The sequence below is a fragment of the Nicotiana tabacum genome, chromosome 20 (assembly GCF_000715075.1).
Source record: "Nicotiana tabacum cultivar K326 chromosome 20, ASM71507v2, whole genome shotgun sequence".
NCBI lineage: Eukaryota > Viridiplantae > Streptophyta > Magnoliopsida > Solanales > Solanaceae > Nicotiana > Nicotiana tabacum.
In genome coordinates this window covers 9,955,366-9,977,076 of record NC_134099.1, presented here as the reverse complement: position 1 = coordinate 9,977,076, position 21,711 = coordinate 9,955,366, and positions in this window count along the sequence as shown.

Here is a 21,711-nt window from a genome sequence, read left to right as displayed (position 1 = left end):
GATTAAGTAATTTGGATATCAGCACTCTCATCAACAAAGGAGCCAGGCTCGAAAGCAAAATAGGAAGCCAAATAACAATCACCGATGCCAACCTCGACCCAACCGGACAAGCATGGGACTGACGAAGACGATGATTATGGGGTTCCTAGATCCCTTTTAGTTCCTGATGATTCCGATGCTACCAAATCAACGGTTAAAAAGCTGGAGCAAGTCATACTAATTGAACATCTGCCCGATCAAAAGTATATCTGGGTATGGGGTTAACTCCCGAGCTCAGGAAAAAGCTCATTCAATTTTTATAGCTAACATGGATTGTTTTGCTTGGTCCCATCTCGATATGACAGAGATCCCACTAGAGATCACTACCCACAAGCTGAGCCTGGACCCGAAATTCCATCCATTGAAGCAGAAAATGAGACCCAAGTCCGAGATCAAGCATGCTTTCATCAAGGACGAGACAACTAAACTCCTTAAAATAGGGTCCATCTGGGAGGTCAAATACCCAGAATAGTTAGCAAACATAGTAGTAGTCCCTAAAAAAGGGAACAAACTCAGAATGTGTGTGGATTATAATGATTTAAATAAGGCATACCCCAAAGACTCTTTCCAATTGCCTAACATCGATCGCTTGATCGATGCCATGGCTGGCCACAAAATCCTCAATTTTCTCTATGCCTACTCCAGGTACAACCAAATATGGATGAACCCCGATGATCAAGAAAAGACCTCCTTCATCACTAAGTATGGCACATACTACTATAACGTAATGCCATTTGTATTAAAAAATATTGGTGCCACTTACCAATGGCTAGTAAACCGAATGTTCAAAGAAAAATAGGGAAATCCATGAAAATTTAGATTGATGATATGTTATTTTATCAGGGACTTAATTTAGATTGGAAAGCCTTCAGTATATTGAAGAAGTACAACATGAAACTGAATCCAGAAAAATGCGCGTTCGGAGTCGGGTTAGGTCAATTTCTCGGGTTCATGGTGTCCAAACGAGGTATCGAGATCAATCCCGACAATATCAAAGTTATCGAGGATATCGCGGTAGTGGATAATGTGAAGGCCGTACAAAGGCTAACCGGGCGCATTGCCGCTGTGGGGCAATTCATCTCGAGATCCTCTAATAAGAGCCATCGATTTTTCTCGTTACTGAAGAAGAAAAACAACTTCACATAGACCCCGAAATTCCAACGGGCCTTAGAAGAACTTAAGTGATATCTATCGAGCCCGCCGTTGCTTCACACACCGAGGACAGAAGAATGACTATACTTGTATTTGGAAGTATCATAAATAGCGGTAAGTGGAGTCCTAGTTCAGGAAGAACAAGGTATGCAATTTCTAATTTATTATGTTAGCAGGATCTTAGGTGAGGCCGAAACTAGATATCCTCACCTAGAAAAAATGGCACTCGCTTTGCTAAGTGCCTCTAGGAAACTGAGACCATATTTTCAGTGCCAACCCATTACGAAATATAATGCATAAACCCAAACTCTCGGGACGATGGGCCAAATGGGTCGTAGAAATCAGCGGGTACGATATCGAATATCAACCCCGGAAAGCCATTAAATCTCAAATTTTGGTAGATTTTATAGCCAACTTTACGCGAGCCTTAATACCCGAAGTAGAAAGAGAGTTGTTGGTAAACTCGGGGATGTCTTCGAGAATCTGGCCCCTCTTTATGGATGGTGCCTTGAACGCAAAGGGGTCCGGACTTGGCATTGTACTGAAGCCACAGACAGGAAATATAGTTAGACAATCCATTAGAACTATGAAATTGACTAACAACGAGGCCGAATATGATGCCATGATTGCAGGTCTCGAACCAACCAAAACCTTGGGGGCGGAGGTAATCGAAGCTAAGTGTAACTCCCTCCTTGTGGTGAACCAAGTTAACGGAAAGTTCGAAATCAGAGAAGAACGAATGCAAAGGTACCTAGATAAGTTAGAAGTAACATTACATCAGTTCAAAGAGTGGAATTTGCAGCATGTCCCTCGAGATCAAAATAGTGAGGCTGATGCCCTTGCAAACTTAGGGTCGTCGGTCGAAGATGACGAGCTCAACTTGGGGGTAGTCGTACAACTCATGAGGTCAGTAGTAGAAGAAGGTCACGCCAAAATAAACTCCACAAGCTTAACCTGGAATTGGAGGAATTAGAGTCTTTGAAGACCGGGAAACTTCCCTTAGATCCAAAAGAATCGAGTACCCTGCGCACAAAGGCATCCTGATTTAGCTTGTCCAAGGATGGAAACTTACTCAGAAGAATGTTTGGTGGCCCGCTAGTAATATGTCTGAGACCGGAATATACCGAGTATGTTCTGAGGGAAGTTCACGAGGGCACCTGCGGAAATCATTCAAGTGCCGAATCATTGGTTCAAAAGGTGATCAGAGCCGGCTATTACTGGATTGACATGGAAAAGGATGCGAAAGAGTTCGTACGAAAATGTGCCAAGTGCCAAAGATATGATATGATGATTCACCAACCCGAGGAACTGTTGCATTCAGTCTTGTCTCCATGACCATTCATGAAGTGGGGAATGGACATCATTGTCCCTCTTCTATGGGCACGGGGTATGGCTCAAGTTATCTTATTTATGGCTGACTATTTTACTAAGTCGGTTGAAGCACAAGCATATGAGAAGATCGGGGAGAAGGAAGTCATCGATTTCATTTGGGACAACATCATATGTCGATTTGGATGCCATCCGAAATTGTATGTGACAAGGGGAAACAATTTATCGGGCAAAGTGACCAAGTTTCTCAAAGATCATAAAATCAAAAGAATCTTATCGACACTTTATCACCCTAGTGGGAATGGACAAGCCGAATCGACCAACAAAACCATAATCCAAAACCTTAAGAAAAGGTTGACCGCGCCAAGGGAAAATGGAATGAGATCCTTCCCGAAGTTGTTTGGGCATATCACACAACCACGAAGTCTAGTATCGGGGCTACCTCGTTCTCATTGGTTTATGGCACCGAAGCTCTAATATCTATCAAAGTCGGGGAGCCAAGTATCATATTCCGATATGCAACAAAGGAATCAAATGACGAGGCCATGAATAAGAGCCTGGAGCTATTGGATGAAAGGCGTGAAACCACCCTTGTTCGATTGGACGCCCAAAAGCAACGGATCGAGAGGTATTACAATCGAAGGGCCAACCTTCGATATTTCAATGTCAGAGACTTAGTACTAAGAAAGGTCACACTAGATACCCGAAATCCGAACGAATGGAAGTTGGGTCCAAACTAGGAAGGACCATACCAGATTCTCAAGGTCACCGGGAAAGGATCCTATAAGCTCGGAATTATGAACAGAGAACAAATACCGAGCAATTGGAACTTAACTCACCTAAAATGACATTACTGCTAAGGTACGACCCTATTTTATTTCCTTTTATTTTCAGACTAACACTTGCAGGTGGTCGACAAGGAGCGACACGTAGTCAATAGGTCTAAAAGCATACGTTGCACTCTTTTTCCCTTGAACCGATTTTGTCCCAAACAGTTTTTTCGGCAAGGTTTTTAATGAGGCAATAGTGGATCGTGCTTACTTAGAATCAAAGATTAATCATGAATCGGTGTCGAAGATTGCATTAACAGTATCCGAGGTTCCTCTACAATCAACCTCAAATACTAGGAGGGGGGTACATTACCCTCGGATATCAACTTTAGTGCGAAAATTACTTCATAAAGGTAAGGTCTCGATAGGGTAGGAATTATTGTAAGGTCCAAACGATCAAACGAACCGTGCCGACATAGATTGCTCGAGCCCTGGCATAAAACTTGTATGCATGTATAACTATTTTGCACAAGAATAAAGAGAAGCCCTTTCCTTACAATCATCTTATGTTTAAAAAAAATCCTATTTACACCTCTTAAAGAATTTTTTAATTCCGATTTCCTAAAGATAACGAGCTCAAGGGCCGCTTATAACCGGAGTTCTAACAATCACTCCCTCACTCGGGGACTGCCGTCCAAAAACAAACTCGAACAACCCAAGTCACTGGGCTTTGGGAGCATAAGACCTATTAGGCAACCCTTGGATTTTAAAGGCCACGCCCACCCCGCTCGGGGACTGTTATCTTGGGCAAGCCCGGATAGCTCGGGAAATCAGTTCCAATGGGCAGCTCCCGAACAAAAAGACTACGGCCATATTAACACAGCTTGGAGACGTCCGAAACCCGTAACAAAAACTAGGCCTTCAAAAAAGAAATTTTTTTCATAACCGATTCTAAAGGCTACCCTCGGAGAACTATAATCTCGACTACCTACTTTGGGAAAAAAAATTCGGTAACACCGAACCCCCAAGACGCCTTAAAACAGAGTAATGTAAAGGTGGGGTTTGTTCAAACTTTCGAATATAACCTAAGTTATTTTATGCTAAGGCATCACGACCTTCGTGAATACAAGTTATAAGGCAAAGGAAAAATATGAAAGCCGAAATGGAAAGAAAGCCTCATAATGTTTATCCAATAATCTTTTTACAAAGGCCAGAACCCGACCTAGCAAGCCTGCTAGAGACATCCTACCCAACTCACTCACGATCAAGAGAAGGCATGTTTTCATTAATTAGACAATGTGAAGATCATATATATATATATATTACTAAATCATTTCATTAGTTACATCATGGTTAAGTTTCCAAAATATATACACTTTACAATCTAGTGGATCAAGAATCCAAAACATATCATAATCCACCTGACCTTTCTAGCACCCCTACACAACCCGCATAAATGTCTACGGAGCCCCTAAAGATACAAAGGATAATTATGACAATTTCGGCGACAAGGCCCTGGCTATACCTCAAAACGTGGTAGACATATTAGCAAAATATGCACTACATGAGCCCCCGGAGGAAATGGGGCTCACCAAGTTTGCTGGGAAGATGATGATAATGTACCACTAGCTGCGATCAACACTGTCTGCTATGGAACCACCTACATCCATTTAAAGATGTAGCACCCCCGATAAAAGGGACGTTAGTATTGTCGAATAGTACTAGTATGTAAAGCTAAAACACCATCTTAATAGAATCAACAATGAAACAAAGGCGAAACAGTCATGATCTACAATAAGAGCTTCATACAATACTGAAGCATCAAGTAAGGATCACATAAGTTCTCAAGTAAATTTCCATCTTATTAAGTTGGTAATCTTTAGAGCTATGTGCCACAATCCACACTACCACTGTGTTCTTACACGAAGTCCGATCTCGACCCGATTGTCATCTCATTGAGACATCAACCATATCCATAACTTCAATCATTATTTCCATCACAATTACCATCATGTGTGCGGCATGGCGTCTGATCACGGACCGACTGTCTAGGCCATCTCACTTGAGACATCATCCTTTCAATCAATCATCTCACTTTACATTTCTTTCTCATCTTTCAATACATCGGCACGAGTGGCCCCATTTATTAAGTCGTTCTTGGCACTTGTCCGTATTTTACGTTTCAAGTTTCCCTTTTTAAATGTTCAATAACATTATCATAAACAACAATAAGGCCTATCATGTAAGGCATTTGCACACATAAGGAAAAGGCTTAGAAAATCCTAAGCACACAGAGGCTTTTCATACAAATTGGCCTAACAACCTTTATTCGATTCTTGACATGAATTCTTAACCTTTCTCAACACATAATCCAAACTTTTAAACACATCCTCGAAGGGCATGGTGACATGATAAACATTTAGAGCAATTATTGAGAATGAATCTTTCAACACAACACATTAGGGCAGTCAATTCTAGTATGATCAATTTAGGGACTTACACCAACTACATGAACACCAGGGGTTCGATTCTAAGAAGAAGGGGGTTTAGTCATACATACCTCAATTGAGCCTATTAAAACTTTAAGATGATCCGAAATTTAGCAGCTTCAATCTATTTTAATAATATAGCAAAATTGAACCCAAAATTAGGAAAACGATCGTAACTCTAGCTCACTTGAGCATTCTATCAAACACTTTGTGTGTGTTAATGTTTCATGGACCTTTTTATGAAATACTACACCAACCCACACCCCATTATTTCCCATCTTTTACTCACAACCTTCCCACATACCTTTAAGAATACATGCATGCAAGGTAAGCACTCCCGTACCCATGAATTACCTTTATTAATGGCCCATTCTAGTTACATTTTGAAATTAAGAATTTGAGTAATAGAATCTTACCTCTTAGGAAGAAGACCTAGGTACCTTTCTTGATAATCTACAAGGTGTTAAGCAAGAGTTGAAGAGTAAATTTGATGAAGATCACCTTATCTCTCCACTACTCTCTTTCTCTCTCTCTAAAGATATTAGAAACTAGCTAAAAATGGCCCTTACATCTATTTTAACGAAGATGGGTCGGGTTTTAAAACCCCAAAATGAAACTCCAAAATAGGTTCTTCGATTGCATATGTGACCGCATAATGGTTATGCGGTCCGCGAAATGACCACAAAAGTGGCCTAGGGAACTGGGCTGGTCTGCCTCACTCTGCGACCATCATGCGGCCCGCAGACCAGTTTTGCGGTCGCATAATACGCCGCAGAACCTCCCTCCGCAAAAGACCAAGGATGATTCTGCGACCAAAGTACGACCCGCAAAATGGAAATGTTGTCGCATAATTGGCCGTGGGACTAACATCAAAATTGGCCAAAAAGACTGCTTCACTCTGTGGCCATTCTGCTTCAACAATCTCTAACACATAATCCTAACTTGGCACCACGAAATTTTGGTTTTTAAGAAAAAAATTACGGGGCCTTACATAGAATGGCCCAATAGAAAATCTACAATGGTCAAAACGGCCTCAAAAAGATGCAAAAAGCAAAAAAATAAAAACATCTAAAGGCTTAAGTGGCCTGGTCCTGATCGGAGGCAGCATCTCATACTCGGGATCTTCCCCGCCTTCAAACTATCTTAAGCTCTCGGAATTTTCCTCGGGAAAGGCCAGCTCCTGGGTCCTGGCTTTTTCTACTTTGGCATTCTCAATTTCAGCCAGTATGTCGAAGTTCTGAGCATGAACTCCCTCGAGGGCTTCCCTTCGAGCTAGTCACCTTGCATACTCCACTATACTTTTAGCCAGCGCCTGAATTGCCTCGACATAAACCTTGAACTGGGCCACTATAGCATCAGCCTCGATCTTGGCCACAACCATCTCTGATTTGGCCACCTCGAGTTCCTTGGCCAGATTCTCTTGAACAGAAATAGCTGAGTTTAGTTGAGATTGGAGCTCCTCAATATTCTTGGCCTATACCAAGGTTTTCTTTTTTGCAACCCGGAGTTAGGCCTAGGCTGACGCCAATTGTGTTTGGACAACTTCCTTTTTCGAGGCTAAGATATCCATATTTTTCTTGAACTCCTCGGCCTTAGCTTGTATCGTGTTTACCTGCGCATGGAGCTGCCTGATTTGTGCAAGCCTTTGTTGGACCTGCAGGATCAGATCATTAGCCACTATTTCCAATTCATCATCACTATGTTGAAGTACTCGATTTACCTGTTCAGCCATCTCGGCATGCTCCCTCCAAGCCGCTTCTAACTCGGCCTAAAGCTTCTCACTAAGAAGCTTGTAGGTTTCCCTCTTCTTAGTAAGCTCCCGAACCTCAGCCTCGTGTTGGGTTAACTCCTCATAGTATTGGAGGTGTCACGACCCAAATTCTCTCTCCGTGAATTGTCGTGACGGCACCTAGTCTCTACGACTAGGTAAGCCTAGCATTTGTGGAAAAGAAATGAAAAACTTTAAATTAACAACTATTAGAAACATATAATTTAAATAATACATTTGAGATGTCGCTCGACATCTACAATAATCAACTCCCGAAATATACACAACTCTCCTAGGTCCCGGAACACTATAAGTCACAAGCTTCTACGAATCTCTAACTATTCTATACATTTGTACTAGAATAAATAAAAGGGAAGCAACATCAGAAGGGATGGAAGGTGACTCCGAAATCTGTGGACGGAGCAGATGTACCTTGAAGTCTCAGGAGTGGTAACAACTGAGCAACTAAAAACGAGGCTGGTAGAAGGTACCTGGATCTGCACACGAAAAACATGTGCAGGAAAGGACATGAGTTCACCACAACAGTACCCAGTAAGTGTCAAGCCTAACCTCGGTCGAGTAGTGACGAGGTCAAGTCAGCGCCTACTAGTATAGATATAATAAAAACAAGACAGAATGAAATATAATAGTAAAATAAAGACCGAAATTTAATAAGAATGAAATCATAGAAAGGTAATAGCTCAGTACGCAGAGATAACAACATGGGATATCCCCAGATATCATCTCGTTGTCCTAAACGTAAATGTACATGGGGATCTCCCGGAATACCGTTCCATAGTCCCAAAGTAAATATGCAAGGCAGGGGACATGTGATTTTTGACCCTCCCCAAGATTTTTTTATATTTTAGCACGTAAATATTTAATTTAGGCCCAATATAGCTATTTCAACTCATTTTTACTCTTTTACTTTATTTTACTACAAGAAAATGAAAATTACAAAAGATATTTTTATTTTATGTACCTTTCATAAAGTAAAAAAAAATACAAAAATAGTACCTTGATTTTATCTTTATATAATTTTGGAAAATACAAAAGATATGTAATAGTTTCATGTTTTAATATAATTTAGTTTAATTAATTAGAATTTATTTTTGCATCATGTAGTATAGTTATCTTATATTAAGGGAATTTAGCTATGGTTTTAAATAATAATTCTTGGAGTCTTCTTAGCCCAAAATTGAAACACAAAAAAAAAGACATGGTCCAATCCAATTACCCTTAGCCCATTCTTCCCAACCCATTAGCCCACTTAAGTGCAAGATTTAATCCTAGCCATCTATTTCCTTCTAATCCAATGACCATCATCTCTCTCACCTTCATATAAAATACCCAATTATAGAAACCCTACCCCAAGTTTTCAATTCTTAGATCTATCTCAACACTCAAAAAGAAAGCTTCAGTTGTGACTCCATCTCAAAAGCAACGATCAAACCCCAATTCCCAAAAAGAAAAGGGCTACAACCTAACGCCTCTCTCTGGTTTTTGGAAATTCACCAGCAGCCATAGAAAAGATTGTTTCCTCTATCGTCTCCAAACGACTGCTGACCCCCAATTCAAAGACACACATTAGAGATCAAGAGACCCACGACCAGAACTTCCCCTAAAGCACCTTCATCTCTACCCCAGAAGGAAAACACCATAGTAATAGCTAAAAATACAGAGTTAGATCTGGAAAAAGCCGAAAACATGAAGAAAACTTGGGATCTTCAAAGATTTAAAGAACACTGATTTCAAAAACTCGATTTCTCTTCTTGCTGGATTTTCACAAGCTGTAGAGGTTGTTGAGGAATTCCTTGTTGCTGGTTTAGCTTGGTCGAGTTGTTCGTCGAATTTCCGTCTTTGTAATGTAGAAGTTTTCATATATAAAAGGTTTGTTTCTCTTCTTTGATTAGCTTGGTCCTGTGCCTTCTATTTTTTTAGCCTTCTGCTTTATTGGTTTTGTCAGTCAGTGTCTAATGCCTGAATTGTCCTCTCTCACATGTTTTGAAATCTTGCAAATAATTATATCTTTTACTTCAAATTTTCCGTTATTTGGTAGAAAGACTTTATGATTCATTAGATTTTGTCGTGGAAGATGCCTCTGTCTTTTATATTAGTGGTATAGTAATTGTAAATGTTGCAACAGTATATTGCATTTGCTTCCCATGTTTGTTGTATATTTAACCTTTTTGTGAAAAAAATTCTCGTGAGCTATAGAAAAATAAAATGTTACTAGTTTTAAATTTGGGCAAGTATACAAGGTTTTGGAGTAAATTATATTGTTCACCCCTGGCCCCACAACAATCTCAAAGATTAGCAAAATAATTTAGATGCGCTAGTTGCTTTAGGCGCGTTATAATAAAATTATCATAGCTACGGATACGGTTCCCGTGACGTAGTTGTGATACGTAATCCTAAATTCGGGTGTGCATTTCATGTGACCCAAATCCAAATCTCAACAATGCTAATAAAATATGTCTAGGACCGCGGGTGCATTTATATGACGTGGTTCAAGGCGTGTTTTAATAATGTTGCAATCTTCTTAAAAATGAATAAAAGCGGTTAAAAGTTAAAATTTACACATAGGTTCATAATTGTTTAAAATCAGATAATTAAGCTGAATATAACAGTTGAGCGACCGTGCTAGAACCACGAAACTCGGGAATGCCTAACACCTTCTCCCGGGTTAACAGAATTCCTTACCTGGATTTCTGTGTTTGCGGACTGTAATACAAAGTCAATCTTTTCCTCGATTCGGGATTTGAACCGGTGACTTGGGACACCATAAAATTATCCCAAGTGGCGACTCTGATTTTAATAAATAAATCTTGTTTCGATTGTCACATTAATTGGAAAAAACTCCCTTATACCCTTTCCGGAGGGTGTAGTGAAAAAGAGGTGTGACAGGGGGATCTCCCGAAATACCGTTCCATAGTCCCAAAGTAAATATACAGGGGGATCTCCCGGAATACCGTTCCGTAGCCCCAAAATAAATATGCAGCTCAAACAACGGAATAACAGCTACAACAAGAAAACTTATAGTTTAGACTAAGTTCAAGCCAAGGGAAAACATGAAATTCACTATACATGTTGCACAGAGCTCAGATAAAACAATTAAGGCAAGTAGACATGCTATTCTAAGCTAACGGGATACTACATTTGCTGATATAACTCAAATAGGAAGAAGACAGGTTATTACTCAATAGAAATCGAGTTTTCACAATAATTAGCCCGTGTACGTACTCGTCATCTCACGTACACGGTCCTTACATACCAAAATAGTACCAAATCCTAAGGGGAGTTTCTCTCACACAAGGTTAGGCAAGTCACTTACCTAGAACCAAGCTCAAATCAATCTGTAACAACGCGCTTTCCATGAATATCCAACTCCGAATGGCCCAAATCTAGCCAAAATCAATTACATATCATAAATATAGCTATAAGAAACTAATCTGGCTAATGAAAAAAAAAGTTAAAGCAAGAGATTAGAAAAAATCGCCCTAAAAGTCTCCCCGGGCCTACGTCTCAGAATCGGGTAAAAGTCACAAAATACAAAAACCCATTCACTCACGAGTCTAACCATACAAGAATTACTCGAATCCGGCCTAAAATCGCCTTCCAAAACTCGAAATTTTAGTCTATGAAGTTTCTACCATTTTCCCCAAATTCCCAACTCAAATCCCTAATTAGAAGATGAAAATAGCAATAGATTCATGAAATATAGCCCAATCCGAATTAGAATCACTTATCCAACAATCTTCTCGAATAAACCTCGAAAATTGCCTTACACCGAGCTCTCAAAGTCCCAAAATCGAAATGGGAATCAAAACCTCGAATTTCTCTCTTCTGCCCAGTTATTCTGCATCTGCGGAGCTACCATCGCACCTCCGAAATTCCCATCGCAGGTGCAGATTCCACTTAAAAACTCGGCGTCCGCTTTCCTGATCAAAGGGTCGCACCTGCGGACCCATGTCCGCTCATGCTGTCTACTTCCGGTCCCGCGGTCACTCTAACGCATCTGCGATCATCGCAGATGCGGAATTCACCTCGCACCCGCGACTCCTGGCACTCCTCCATTTTTTGCTTCTACGCTTGCCTCTCTACACGTGCGATCCAGCGCCTGCTATCTCCCCACCGCAGGTGCGAAAACACCAGATGCCTGAAGACTTCAGTGTAATGCCCCAAATTTTTAGACAGAATCCCACATCGACAAAAAATACAAAAGGGATGCTGAGTATATAAGTTAACAAGCCTTACACCTCTAGAGACATGTTTTAAACCCGTGAGGGCCTAAGCCCAAAACGAACAATATCACTAGCGGGCTAGGCTGTTACAAATGGTATCAGAGCCACTCTTGTGTCATCCTTGCCGATGGTGGGTGAGAGTTCAACTGAGTTAAGGCAAATCCCGGTTAGGCGGGGAAAACCTCAGTGCTAAGTCTAGGCAAATACCATGCGATGGGGCAAATCTCAGCGAGGACGCCGAGTCCATAAGAAGGGGTGTATTTAATGCCCCAAATTTTAGACAGAGTCCCACATCGGCAAAAACACAAGAGGGATGCTGGGTATATAAGTTAATAATCCTTACACCCCTAGAGACGCATTTTAAACCCGTGAGGGTCTAGGCCCAGAGCGGACAATATCACTAGCGGGCTGGGCTGTTACATTCAGCAACAACACAAATCCAACTTTTGATCTGTTAAGCACTCGAATCTCAACCAAATATACCAAAAAGTCCTAAAACATCATATGGACTCAGTTGAGCCCTCAAATCACATCAAACAACACTAAATTCACGTATCACCCTCCAATTCAAATTTAAAGAACCTGAAACTTCAAATTTCTATAACCTATGCCTAAACCTATCAAACCATATCCGATTGACCCCAAATTTTTCACACAAGTTATATTCAACATTACAAACCTACTCCAACTTCCAGAATTAGATTCCGACTCTGATATCAAAAAGTCCACTACCGATCAAAATCTCCAAAAATTCGACTTTCGCCATTTCAAGCCTAAATAAGCTACATACCTCCAAAACACAATTCAGACACTCCCCTAAGTCCAAAATCACCCAACAAAGCTAACAAAATTGACAGAACTCTATTCTAAAGTCGTCTTCACACGGTTCCAACTACGGTCCAAATCCTAAGACTTAAGCCTCCGTTTAGGGTCTAAGTGTCCCAAAACACTCCAAAAACCAAAACGGAACCTCCCGACAAGTCACATAAGCAGAAAAGGATACGGGGAAAATAGTTAATAGGGGATAGGGGTTATAACGCTGAAAACGATCGGCCAGGTCGTTATAAGAGGAAAGTCTCATGGTGCAGTACCGAGGCTTGCAAGCATAAAGGAAGATGCTATGATTATTTATAACTTTAAGTTTAAAGTAAATAATAAGAAAGACACTCGAAGTTACCTGATTCAATGCCTGTTGAGCTTCATTGAATAGGAAGGGAGTTTCCACCCTGTCCATCACAACCCGGTCCTCTTCGGTCACCGAAGTTAGTTAACAACCCCCATGGGGGCAGAAAAAACCCGGGCATCTTTTGGGATAGAGAAAACTATTCACTGTTTTCGATCAGGATCAATACTCAGGGCCGGGAACCGGTCCACTAACTTTGGGCTCGAGGAAGACCCATTGGATCCCTACGAAGGTACCTTCTTTGGCATCGATAAATCTCCAAACCCAGTGATGTCCTCTGAGGAAACATACTCTAATGCATTTAAGAGGTTGTGGATATCTATAGCCCCCTGAAACCCCTCGTAAGAACAACTTTCTAGCATACCAACCTCACGGATCATGGCATCTGAGAACTGAGAAGACCCGGTGACGACAATCACCCCAAGCACATCTTTGTGGGCATTTTCCCCTGCTCGAGAAACATCAGCCCCAATTTCCTTTTCAACCCCTCTAGCTCGAGGTAGAGTGGCCTCACCCCCCTCTGGTTTGGGAAAGTCGGATAAAGTTCTCCTATTGACGTCCTCAAGTCGAGGCGGTTCAATTTTAACACTCGCTGGCTCGGAGGCCTCTCGTATCAAGACACCTGCCCGCACGCAGACCACCAGCTTGGATTTATCTTCTTCTTCGGACTCATCTCTTAGCTAGTGGACTGAGTTCGAGGGTAGAGCACCAGTGCTTTCCTTGGGTTTACGCGTCAGCATCCTCTTCTGTTTTTTCTTTTCTGAGTTCGGAGAACTCGGAGCCCTTTTCCTTTTCTTCTCGTCACCCTGCCTCGGAGCAGGGGACTCGAGGGCCCATCTTCATCACCGGATAGAGGTCTCATAGGAACATTTTTGGGGAGACCTACAAAAGAAGACAGAACCGATAAGAATTCAACAGCTCAAGGAGAAAATCAAACATTATTAAATCATAAAAGAAAACTTACCATGATTACAGGTCTCCCACCGACCCTTCGACAGTTCGCGCCATGCACGTTCGGAGTAATTGAATCCGGCATCCAAGCCATAGCTGCACCATAAAAACGCCGATAAGAAGGGAGGGAAAGGGAGAAACGGTAAATAAAATCCTTAAGGCGAAGTTATACTTACGCTTCATGTTCCATTTCTTAGGGAAATGACATGTCCTCGGCAGGGACAAGTCCGAGGTCTTCACTCAAACGAATCGGCCCAGCTAGCCTCGGTCCCGATCCTTATTTATACTCGAGAACGGGGCCCTATTGGCTCGACGAGTAAGTTTTATTAATCCCCCTCGATAAATTCGAGGACCATACAGATGCATGAGAAGATCGAGGGTGAAGGGAAATTCCTCGATTTTGCTTACAAAAAAATGAAGAAGAATCACTATCCTCCATAAAGAGGGGTGAATTTGACCAAGGGTCACTTCGTACCTTTTGTAGAAGGCAATAATGATTGGGTATAAGGGACCCAACGTGAAGGGGCAAGTGTACATACTTAAAAAAAACCTCCAAATAGGTAGTAATTGATTCCTCATGCGAGGCCACCACCACGTGTTTATCGGCCCAGTTACAATCTTCTTTGAACTTAGGGAGGAGATCATCGGTGATCGTACATATATATCTCGAGACCGGCTCGCATCGACCCGGTACCAAGGAAGTTTTTTCGATCTTCAAATTAGCACCGATCGGGCACCCTCCTGGAACGTACTCTTCAGGGTGTGGTTACGCCACAGTCCTATGGCTGGCAGGCGTGATGAAGATGATGTTTCTTTATATGGAAGAGTCTTAGAAGTTTTCGCCGTTTTAAAGCAAAGATGAAGAAAAGAAAATTAAGAAGGTACGCGTAGTTATTGCAAAAGGTTCAAGAAATCTAGATACAAAATTGGAGAGTGAAGAGATTCTTAAATAACAAGAGTAGAGGAAGCTTTTGAACATAAAGTTTGAATGAATGAAAGTTGGGATATTTATAGTTTGCTAATGACGGTCTAAAACCAGTAGTGACCGACCAATACTGATACACATTTAATGCCTTGGAGGATGAACCGACAGGACGTTTCAGTTACCCTTTGTCGCTTACGTCTTTATCTATCAAAGCGAGGTTCGGAAGTTCATATCGTTTCTCATCATATTCTCTCCGAAAAGTGATGGGACTATCTGTATACGGTCGAAACTGGGTTCATCCATTGTTCGACCAATCGAGGTTGAAACATGATAGGTCAAAGCTCGAGATCGGGTTATATCGAACCAAGGCGCAAAATTAGATCGTCGAGCTCGTGACCCAGAGACCAAGCTTCGAGACCGAACAAGATCGAGGAAAACTTGCCGAGCCAAATAACGAAAAGCCGAAATATCCGCAATCGGTCGAAGATCACGGTATAAATCTCGGCACGTATCAAGAAGAGGTCGATTAATTAGCAAATCATGAGAATTTTTACCTTGTATAGAATTGTACCAAGAGTGGAACACCCCTACTATATAAAGGGGGTTTCTGATCATTTGTAAGAAACATTGTAACACGCACAAAGAACGCAATATATTGATCATTTCTAGTCATTATCATCTTATTGTTCAGTTCTAACACTAATTGAGACGTTTCTTGGCTCGAGGGTGATCAAACTCAGAGGCTAAGGCTATTCAATTTTGTGGTTTGCATTTATTTTCTTAGCGTTAGTTCCAATATTAATTTATCTTCTTAATTTGTATCAAGTTATATCACGTATCCTTAAAACCGCGTACAAATTCAATTGTTATCAAATTTTAAGAGTAAACAAAGATATTTAAAAAAGAAAATGAAATTATAGGTAACAAATATAATTTGTTTAAACATTTTTAGATGTTTTAGACTCGTTAATATTAAACACTTGAGTTAAGCCTCATTTATAGAGGCAGATTTAGAATTTTAAGCTTATAAGTTCCTACAATAATTCAAGTTAATATACATGATAACTAGACCAACAAACTTGATTTCAAATTAAATATTCTTAAATAATTTTTTAATATAAATACAGATCTACATAAACATTACTAAATTCACCTGAACCCGTAACCTTTGCACTAGATTCATTCTTGACTTACCCTCCAGGGGTCGTAGCTCTATTTATAGGTATCATCACTAAAAAAAAAACACATTTATTCTTTTATCTTTTCCATATTCTTCTATAATGACCATGAATAATAAAAGACTCGTCCATTAATGATGGCATAAATCATAATACCTCGTGAGAGTAGTGCAATATTGCAGAAATCATTACAAATATCATATATTTAGCTCGTGGTTATTTTCAATGTATCATCCCAAAAAGTTTTTATAATCAAAAGCAGAGTATTTGTTAATGATTAGGTACTTCTAGAGAAGCCACTGCCTCCATACGTTTCCTTTTTACTGAATATAATTCAGTATTGATGATACAATAATTGCAATAGCGATCCACGTTACAAAGTCAAAAAGGTGTCTATCTGTAGCACTAACACGTTGTGGATTCCCCTTGAGGTCCTAGCATGCATTTAGAAATTACTTTTCTTAGATTTTCTATCTAGCGTCGATTATTCGAACTTGACTATATTCGAATTCATGTCGCATAAGGCTATTAAAAGAGAAAAATCTTTCATAACGTAATTTTTCATACCCAAGATTTAAACCTGAGATATCTGGTTAAGAGTGGAGGAATTTTATCCATCCTATCACAATCTACGTTGGTATACATTTAGAAATTCTATTTTGTAATAACGGTGCTCAAATCAAATTTTGTACTCTAATTTTCTTATTGAATATTTATTATTTTCCACCAACATACATTTAGAGAAGATCGATGTTTGCTTTCAACTTTAAAGTGTAGACATATAAAGTTATTGGTTCAACAGCTTTTGAGAATTTAAGATTAATTTCGGATTGTGAAAACATATAAAGGATGCGTCAAAGTATGCAACTTAATTGGCAAATGAATGAGAGATCAACATGCAAATTTATTAGAAAAAAAAAAGTTAGACGATTTATTTTCATCTAATTAAGTCTTGATGAGTTGAGTTACTAGACACTTGCATGCATTCGATAGAGAAAATGTAATAAATTATAAAATAGTTGAGATAAGTGCAAGTCAATTCGTTTATATTTATTTAAATAATTAAGAATAATATTATTTCTAAATCCACAAATTGTATTTAGTTCATTATTTTTTAATCGCATAAGACAATACTAAATTGAATAAAGTGATTGAATATAGGCCAAGGGTGCTTTTAGATACAAATATTTATCATAGTCAGTCGCAAATTTTTACATATGCACCATATATTCATATCTTAATACAACACACGAACCATCTAATAACAAAATACAATTATCAAGTTATTATTCGTTACTATATTATACTTTATAATATTATATTGAGAAATTTTCATAAAGCACTATCTTTTAGTAGTAATTAGCCATCTATAGATACCATTTGATATATTGCAGATTATAGATACATTTTCTACAGTTATAAGATGTATTTGATGTATTTAAACTATTTTATTCATAAATACAATAGCAAAAATAGGCGTGAATTAGAGAAGTCCAGCTAATCAGTTGTTGTATTCGAGTGTATTCGACTGTATTCATGGAGAGAAACATGGGATTACAGCTGGACAAATTATTGTATTCGATTGTATTAACGACATGAAATAGAGGATTACACTGTTTTTAAAACGGAAAGTGAATTAATTAACATAATAGACTCCTAATATAACTCAACAAAATCAATTATAACACACAAATTTTGTATTTTTCAGTTATAAAAAAGATTCTCAACCGAAAAATACCCCAAAAAAATATATGAATACATTCATGGCATATAGCGAGATAGTGAATACAATGAAATACAACGGGATACATTGAAATACAATGAGAAAAAAAAGACACTGAATACAATGAAATACATGGAATACAACGAGATACATTGAATTACAATAAAAAAAAGATAGTGAATACAATGAAATACATAGAAATACAGCGAGATACATTGAAATGCTCTTAAAAAAAAGGTAACAGAATCTTCAAATTGCTCAACCCCAAACTTCAAACGACCTATTTTAGTCGACGATTTTCCGACGACCCATCAGATTCCGATCATGATTCCATAAGCAACGATGAGAGAAAGAAGAAGAAAATGAGAAAGATCGCTGAAGAAGAAATTGCTAGCATCTGTAACGCATCTGAAGAAGTTAAAGTCCCAGAACTGAATTTGGCTAGCACCCGCTGGTAATGAATCGGAAAAAATTGCTAGCACCCATTGAAGAAGAAATTGCCAAGAAGTTAATGTCCCAAAAAATTCCTTTCCATGGAAAGGAAGAAGAAGAAGAAGAAACATACTGGCAGAAGAAAACAATCAAAATCGGAAAGGAAGAAGAAGAAGAAACATACTAGAGTTCCATGGAGATTTCGTTGTCTTCATTAGGGTCAAACCAGAGAGGCAGCGTTTTTTATGGCTTAAGGGTAGGAGGTGACCATAAATAGATATTTTGCTATAAAAATCAAAAGGTAGTTATAGAATATAATTTTTTAAAGTGGTATTTATTTAAAATAAATAAGGTATCAACCTTTGCTATATGAGGTAACTAATCCCATTATATTCTATGTATAACTCTTCGTAAAATTTTCATGTGACGCCCAGTTTTGCGCTACCCATTAAATTTGTACTCACCTTTTAGAAAAAGTTTAACTGATACCCAATTTTTGGATAACTTTTGTTACATACAGTTTTCTCTTATTCTTTATTGATGTCTTCTTCTTCTTTGTACTTGGAATCTCTTCTTTTTCTTATTCTTAGTTGCAAAATGAGTTTGTTAAATTTGTTGTTGTTTTGACAATTTGATGATTAAGATTTATTCTTTAGGATATTTGAAAGTTAAGTTTCAGATTTGAGCTCTTTTGGAGTAGATTTGATTAGTGAATCGTGTAATGGATTGTTGAAATCCGAAGAACAAGTTTATGTTTCTAAACTTAAGATTCTAAATCTGAAGTTGCATTCAATAGATTGAACTACCTAGGATTCGAATTTCTGAAGTTGCGTTTGAAAGATAGAAGAACTTTAGATTTGATATATGAAGTTGCATTGAAGAAATTGAACTACTTCAGATTCAATTTTTTGAAGTTGCATTTGAAAAATATAATAATTTCAAATTTGATTTTTGAAGTTTCATTGAAGAGATTGAACTACTTTATATCAGAGTGGGTACACTTTGCAAAAATTGTGCAATGCGAGTATCACTTCAATGGTAGCCCCAAAAGTGGGTATATATGAAAATGCCCCAGTCGTCGTAAATTTTCTATGTGGCGCCCAGTTTTACGCTACCTATTTACTTTGTACTCACTTTTTAGAAAAAGTTTAACTGATACCCAATTTTTGGATAACTTCTAATGCATACACTTTTCTTCTTCTTCTTCTTCTTCTTCTTCTTCTTCTTCTTCTTCTTCTTCTTCTTCTTCTTCTTCTTCTTCTTCTTCTTCTTCTTCTTCTTCTTCTTCTTCTTCTTTGTGCTTATAGCTTTTTCTTTTTCTTATTCTTAGTTGCAAAATGAATTTGTTAAATTTATTGTTGTTTTGACAATTTGGTGATTAAAATTTGTTCTTTATGATATTAAAGTTATGTTTCAGCGTTGAGCTATTTTAGAGTAAATTTGGGCATTGAATCGTGTATTGGATTGTTGAAATCCGAAGAGCAAGTTCATGTTTCTGAACTTAAGATTCTAAATCGGAAGTTGCATTCAATTGATTGAATTACTTAAGATTCGAATTTTTGAAGTTACATTTAAGAGATAGAAGAATTTCAGATTTGATTTCTGAAGTTGCATTGAAGAAATTGAACTACTTCAGATTCGAATTTCTGAAGTTGCATTGAAGAGATTGAACTACTTCAGATCCGAGTGGGTACACTTTACAATAATTTGTGCAATGCGGGTATAATTTTAATCGTAGCCCCAAAAGTGGGTATATATGAAAATGCCCCTAACTCATCTGCAAACCAAATCACCTTTAAGATTAATAAAACATGATTAAAATCATATTATAACATGATCAAAACCACACCATATCAAGATTCAACCGTGTATCATCATACTCCTTCCTGGTTTTTTAAAGGAAAAAGAAAGAAAAAGAAGTAAAAGTAAAAAAAAAAAGGATTTTTATACAAATAGCCGTACATATTCATTATTTTCCTTTTCTAGGCATATATATAGTTTATACATTAATTATACATAATTATACACATATAATATATAAATTATACATATATTAACCGGCTATTTTTAGTTTAAATGGTTAAGTATACAGCTATTTGGGTTAATTCTTCAAAAAAGGTACACTGGTTAAGTGAAAAGGCCAGTAATTTTGAAGAGCTCATATACTTCTTAGTTAGTGGGCTCCAAGGCTGGTCAGCCCAATGTTATCCATTTGGATTTGAGCTGGACGTCATTTGGAAAGAGGCTTTAGCCCATTGTTGAATATGCTTTTTCCAGAAAAAAGATTGAGAATAAACCATATTTAAGTAGATCAGAGAAAATATCAGCTATGTCCATTTATAAGTAGTTTATTGTAAAATTTGACCAATTCATAAAATTTTATTAATATTAGTCAATTAGTTATTTGTAGCAAAAAAAATAATTTTTGCTTTCTTTTGAGTGAGTGTTATTAGAATAGATTGGGTACATCTCAGGGAGCTTGAATCTCAGTTTTGGGATGATTTGATGAAGTTTTGAGGTGTTTTGAATTGAAAATTTGAAGTAGAAGATGAACGTAGAAAAATAATATGTATCACTTGTGTATCATATTTGTGTCAAATGTGTATCACATGTGAGATACATGTGTCCCAGACGAATTTTTTGAATTCGATTTTAACTACGAATTTTGATAGCAATTCAGTCCAAATCACCTCCAATCTTCGTTAAATTTTGTATATTGACTCATCTATATGTTTTCAATGAATCTCAACCATACCTATTGAAAAAAAATTTTGCTTAGATTTTTGGAATATTATATATATTTTGTATTTCATCACCTTATTTGCTACCTTATTCATGAAATTTGCTTTCCGTCTTGCATCTAATGTTGCTAGTCACGCTTAAACATATGGAAGGAGATATTTGTGTGTAATTCTTGGAGAGAAAGCACCCCCCCCCCCCCGACAACATGCTTGCTTACGTAGGGGCATTTATGGTATTTTATAATTTATCTGGCTTAGAGGTATTGCACGTGCTAGCATCATCGGTTGTACACACTAGATAAGTTGGCTGAAACTGTAGGGCCCATCTCAATTTCTCCATTCCATGCGTTCACACCTATATGAAGGAGAAGAAATAGAGTAGTAAATCTAACCTTTGATTATCATAGTGGAGCAAATGTGAAATTGAGAAAAACTCAGCAAAAACCTCAATTTTCTGTCAAAATATCACTTTATATTCCGGAAATTGGTATTCAATTTATGAAAGCAAAAAGTACCCTAAAATCCACAAGGGTTAAGGGACGAAAAAGGAGAAGATGGGTGAATTTTGCAGAAAGTAAGAGGGGGAAACAGAGCAAAATTAAGCAGGGGCAGTGAAGTGCAAAATTACGTAAATAGTCTTTTTCTGAATAACACAAATCAGCTAATGCACGGATACAAAAGGAATTTTACCTAATATATAGAAGTAGGGAAAATACTAAATTGCCCTCCGTCGACGAACAGGGATGTCGACGGAAAGCGGCTGACTGGCCAGTTTTTCTTTTCTTTG